This window comes from Mustela putorius, unplaced genomic scaffold (assembly GCF_011764305.1).
Source record: "Mustela putorius furo isolate JIRA1106 unplaced genomic scaffold, ASM1176430v1.1 tig00003896_pilon_pilon_pilon, whole genome shotgun sequence".
Lineage (NCBI taxonomy): Eukaryota > Metazoa > Chordata > Mammalia > Carnivora > Mustelidae > Mustela > Mustela putorius.
In genome coordinates, this window is record NW_025422045.1 from 6,742,609 (window position 1) to 6,748,461 (window position 5,853).

At 41.6% G+C, this 5,853-nt stretch overlaps 1 pseudogene; it reads right to left on the reverse strand.

Moving 5' to 3' along the window:
- Positions 1–336: 336 nt before the first annotated feature.
- On the reverse strand, positions 337–751 carry LOC101675028 (annotated as a pseudogene).
- Positions 752–5,853: the final 5,102 nt, after the last annotated feature.

Consider the following 5,853-nt stretch of genomic DNA (forward strand, 5'->3'; position numbering starts at 1 on the left):
AAATCCAAGTGCTGGCATTGTCCAGAAAAATGTAGCAGGTTTATTTATAATTATTATAAAGCCAGACTGCTGAAACATGTTCACTAAAACATTTTGACTTGCATGAATGCTTTATGCTGCCATATTTATATTAAAAATTCACACAGAAATGAAAATGGGAAAGCTGCCAATACCTAATGTCTGCTCCCCTGGTTTTCCACTTGCAATCATATACTTCAGTACCTTTTGACCCCATGGAAAAAAAATATCTAATATTCAGAACTACAAATAACAGGAAATAAGCGATTTTTTTCTTTTTTATATACAGAATGAAATATTTTCCATCATAGTGGATTCTTAAGCACATTCTCCACGTATGCAGCGTGCTAGCTGGATGTCTTTTGGCATAATTGTGACACGTTTGGCATGGATAACATGCCAGTTGGTGTCTTCAGAAAGGTTCACCAGATAGGCCTCACTTGCCTTCCGCAAAGCACCCATAGCTATATTCTAGAAGTGCATATCTGTTTTGAAGTCCTGAGTGGTTTCTCACACCGGCCGCTGGAAGGGAAGTTTGCAGATCAGAAGTTCAGTGGACTTCTGATAATGTCTCATTTCACGGAGTGCTCCCGTACCAGGCCTGTAATGATGGGGCTTCTTCACCTGTCCAGTAGAGGGCGCATTCTCGAGAGCAGTTTTTGTAGCCAGTGGCTTCCTTCCTGGGTGCATTACCACGGGTGGATTTGTGGGCAGTCTGCCTTGCACCAGTCATGGTACAGAGACCTCCTTACTTACCCGCCCCTACCCCCGCCACCTTCTCCTTTGGCTGGAGCTCTGTGAGCTAGAGACGGCACTGGCATTAATGAGTGAGGGTGGAGTGGCCGTGGCTGTGAGCCTATGTCTTGTAACTTTATTGAGATACAGTTCATATACATAAAATTCACCCATGTCAGGCATGCAATTCAGTGAGTTTACCGAGTTGTGGTATACACAACTGGTATATACAATATACACAACTGTATATACAATATACCAATTGTGTATGCATACATTATCATGCATTACCATAATTGAGTATTAGGATTTTTACATTATCCCCATAAGACCTTTAATGCTCATTTACCCCACTCTCAGGCCACTAGTTTATTTGTCTCTAACAATTTGCCTTTTATGGACATTTCACGTAAATGGAGTTATATAATATGTGGTTGTGTTCCATTGTATGAATATAGTTCATTTGATTTATCCATTCACTAATTGGTTGTTTCCACTTTGGGCTATTATGATTGATGATGCCATGAACATTATTCAAGTCTTTGTGTCAACATATGTTTGCATTTCTTTGTGAGTGGAAATGCTGGGTCATATGGTAAATTTAAGTTTTGAAGAAACTGCCAGATTGTTTTCCAAAGTAGCTTCCCACCAGTAGTAATATTTGAGGATTTTGACTTCCCCACACGGTTGCTAGCATTTGTTATTGTCTGTCTTTGATGGTAGCCATTGTGGTAGGTGTGAAATAGTAGCTCATTGTGGTTTTGATTTGCATTTCCCTAATGATTTTGAGCATCTTTTCATGTGCTCATTTGCTATTTGGTTATCTTCTTTGGTAAAGTGTCTATTCAAATCATTTGCCCACTTTTTAATTGGGTTGTTTATCTTATCATAGACTTGAAAGAGTTCTTTGTGTATTCCAGATACAAGTCTGTTATGGATTGAAAATTCCCATGTTGAAATCCTAATCCCCAGTGTGATGATATTAGGAAATGGGATGCTTGGGAAGCCATAAGGACATGAGGAAGTCATCTACCCATGAGGGTTGAGTCCTCATAAATGGGATTAGGGTCCCTATATAAAGAGACCCCAGATTGCTTTCTAGCCCACTCTCCACCATATGAGGATACAAGAAACCAGCTGTCACCAGAACCTACTCATGCTGTATCTCCTATCTCAGACTTCCAGTTTCCAAAACTTTGAGAATAAATTTTAGTTGTTTGTAAGCTACCCAATTGATGGTACTTTGTTATAGGTGCCCAAACGAAGACAAAGTCCTTTGTCAGATATGTGATTTGCAAGTATCTTTTTCTCAGTCTGTGTCTTGCCTTTTACTGTGAGTATGTGTCTTGGAACTTTATCTGTGGCATTCAGTGAAGCCTGGATAGACATTGCATTGTTCCAGAAATGAATTGTGTTTGCTTCTTTCAGTCACCCAGGGCATTTGCTTGATCCAAGATGACTCCCCCACCAAGTTTACTTTCTAGACAATAGGAAAAGGGAGAAGGGCAGGACACACTTCTTAACACTTTCAGAACAAATGAGGAAGCTACACACTCACTCCCACTCACAACCCCAGAACTTAGTTGGCCATAAGGAATTGGGAATGTAGCGTTCCCTTGGTGGCTATGCGCCCAGCTAAAAATCCTATGCAAAAGTGGTATCACACAATCCAGTCAAAAACAGACTCACATTCGAACTCAGTTCTGTATGATTCCAAAGCCAAGCCCTTCCCACTATGTTTGTTATGCTGCCTTCCTAGGAAGGAGCCAACAGGAAATTCTTTTTAATAGGCTCCTAAGAACCTTCAGGTCCCCTTGTCAGTAGGGGCAGAGCCAGAACCAGAGCCAGAGTATGGACATGGGTCTTTGCAAAGGATCATGTTCCCACTACATCACTCTGCTCTCTGACTATTCCTGGAAGGAGATTTGCAGGGTAATCTGGGTGCACTGAATTCACTGAGTATTTTCTAGAGAGCTAGTAATTATCCTCCCAAACTTCATCCCTTCTCCTCTTTCCAGAGAACTAACTTTGTCCTGTGGCCCAGCATTGGCAATTTTTCCACCCGGCTTTGTGGGGCTCATCCCAATTTTGTGGCCCCCTGAGCATCCTCTGAGCCATAGGACCAGAAGGCTGAGAGTCAGCCCAGAGGCTCCCTGCTACAGACACTATTGGAAGACGATGCCCCTGTTGGAATGTTCATGGTGATGGTTAGTCAGAAAATCCACTGGCTGGCAGGCTGCACATAGAATCATCTATTTTGGCTGAGAGGGTGACTAAATTTGAAAATCATTGTTTCTTTTCTTTTCCTTTGAAGATTTTTGCAGATGTTTGAGAACCAGCTAAGGGGAGAAATGTCTGATAATTTCAAAAGCAGGTTCCTCACATTGACAGAGTTCCTACTGTTTGTGTTTGTCTGCTTTGAGTTCCCTCCGCTTTGCTCTTGTCTTAGGTATATATACCCTGTCTCGTCTGTTTCAGGGGCGGTTGATGTCTCTCTAACCAGAGATGACAAGTTCCATTCAGTGCCAAGAAAAAATTTAGAGAGGCTGATTTCACATGGCATGGATGCTGTCGACTAAATGAAACAATGGGAACCGCTTAAAACCAAGGAAATCATTTTGTATTGGTACAAGACAGACATTCATGCCTTTTTCTTCCCACCTTCATTAGGTTATTACCATAGTCCTAAAACCTGAGGCCATAATGAACTTGACTTACCCAGTAAGAAACTCTAACATTTGAGATTATTCATCTCTTACCAGCATACTAGAATCCATCCTCTGAGCCAGTAGACGGCATGGGGTAGGTGCTGTTGGGGTGGGGGAAGCATAAAAGAATTGGAGGACACTCCTCAGTTCAGCAAATATTTATGTGGCCCTCCCATGTAGCAGGTGCCATTCCAGGCATCATGAATAAAACAGCCATTCCCCTCCAGGGAAACGTGGTTGCCTCTCAGAGTTAGCCAGGCCAATAAATAAATAATCAGAGCAAAATACACTAGTGCTCTCCCAGAAGAATGAAATGCCAGTTGGGGAAACTACCCCTGCCGAGATCTCTAAGGTTAGGTTAAGGGCTGGAATGTGGAAAGAGCATCCGTGGCCTGGGGAAAGGATTCAGAGCCCTTCCAGGGATTAAGTATTGTGCTGGAGGAGGGTAGAGAGGCAGGGAGACACATTTGGGGAAGCGGTGTGCTGGCTTGTCTCTGGCCTCTGTACACACATTCTCTGCCCTGCTAGGCTCGGCTCTTGCCCCAGAGGCTGACCTGTAGGGACTGTGTCACCTGGGGGTTCACACCACTGCCTGCCAGCTGGGTTGGACCAGTAAGAGGCCCCAGCAGAAGAGCAGACGGAACATGGAGAACGGGGTTGGCGTATTGATTCCTGTCGCCCACCTGCTCCCTCCCTGCAAGGCCTGGTGCTGGTGCTGGCGGCAGCCCCATTCTCTACCAGGCCGTCCCTCCGCTGTGACTCCAGCTCTGCCCAAGTCCCAGTAACACTGCTCTTTCTTTTAGGCCCAGAGGTGGGAGCATCTTCTCTCTGATGAAGCCTTAGAGGTGGCCCTAGTGGTTCCCTTCATTTTACCACCCTTTCTGCAAACAGTCCCTTCATTAAACTCTTCAGTCGACCTTAATGGGTGGAATTTACATGTAACATTGTATACGCTTAAGGGCACAAGGTATTGATGTGATATGGGTTTTTGTACTTCAGTCGGCTTTGCACAGCAGCTTTAGCAGACACCTCTTGCATGTCACATAATTGTCATTTCTCTTTTTGTAGTGACAGTACATGCTTTGTTTTTGTTTTACAATGGCAGTAGCAAACTATTTTTTGAACCCCTGAGAATTATCAATTTAAATAAGCCATATTTAAAAGACCATATACTGTACCATTCCATGCATATGAGATGTCTGGAAAAATAAGTCTGTAGAGGCAGAAAAGCAGACTAGTTGCTGCCTGAGGCTAGGGTGTAGAGGGCAAGCAACTACCCATGTGCTTGAGGGTTCTTTCAAGGGTGCTGGATTGTGGTGATGGTGGCACAATTCTGGACATGTCTCAAAGATCACTGAATTGTATACTTAAAACGGGCAAGTTTTAGAGATAAATTACACCTCGATAAAGCGGGTAAGATTATTAAACAAAATGAATCAACAATATACAAAGTTTGGAGAATAAGGGGGAAAAAATCACCCATAATCCTTCCGCCCTAACACAACTGTTATCATTTCTTCATATTCCATTCTAGTTGTTTATTAACCACATTTGACAGTTATGAAAACGAGAGCTCACAGTTACTATGTGCTATCCAGTCGAGGTGCCAGGTTAAACACAATATACATCGCCTCATTCAGTCCTCACAATGCCTCATGAGAAAATTATTATGATTATCATATTTTGTTAATAAGGGACCAGAAGCTCAATTGTGTAATGTATAGAATTGTCGATCACTATGTTGCATACCTAAAGCTAATATAAATTGTATGTCTACTATACTTTAATTAAAATAAAATAATTAAAATAAAATGACACTTGAAGCTCAAAGAGATTCCCTGACTTGCTATATAATTTTTTACCTTGCAACAGTCTGAATGCTTTTTATTCATAGTGTTTCAGAGTTCCTTATTATTTTATTTTATTGACACAGAGTTGGCATACAGTATTTTATTAGTTTCAGGTGTCCAGTGTTTATTCAACATTTTTATACCTAACAGAGTGATCACCACAATAAATCTAGTTACCATCTGTCACCAAACAGAGCTATTACAGTGTTATTAACTATATTCTCCATGTTATACTTTGCAGTCTTGATTCTTTTAATGTCTGCAAAAACAGTTTATTGGGTCTGTATGCCGCATAATCCTAACTCTTTCCCCTTCTACAACATGTAGAGTGTCCCATTAAAAATGTGATGAACGTCTTCATTATAAAAAAAAAAAAACTTTATCTATATTGAACCTTCTCAGGATTCTTTTCAAGAAATTGGGCCAAAGGAACAAAATAATTTAAAAATTTCAAGTGAAATCAATTTCCAAAGGGCTGGGATTAATATGCCTACCTGTCAATTTCGTTCTCTCCTCACCCCTACTAAATATGCCAGGTTTTT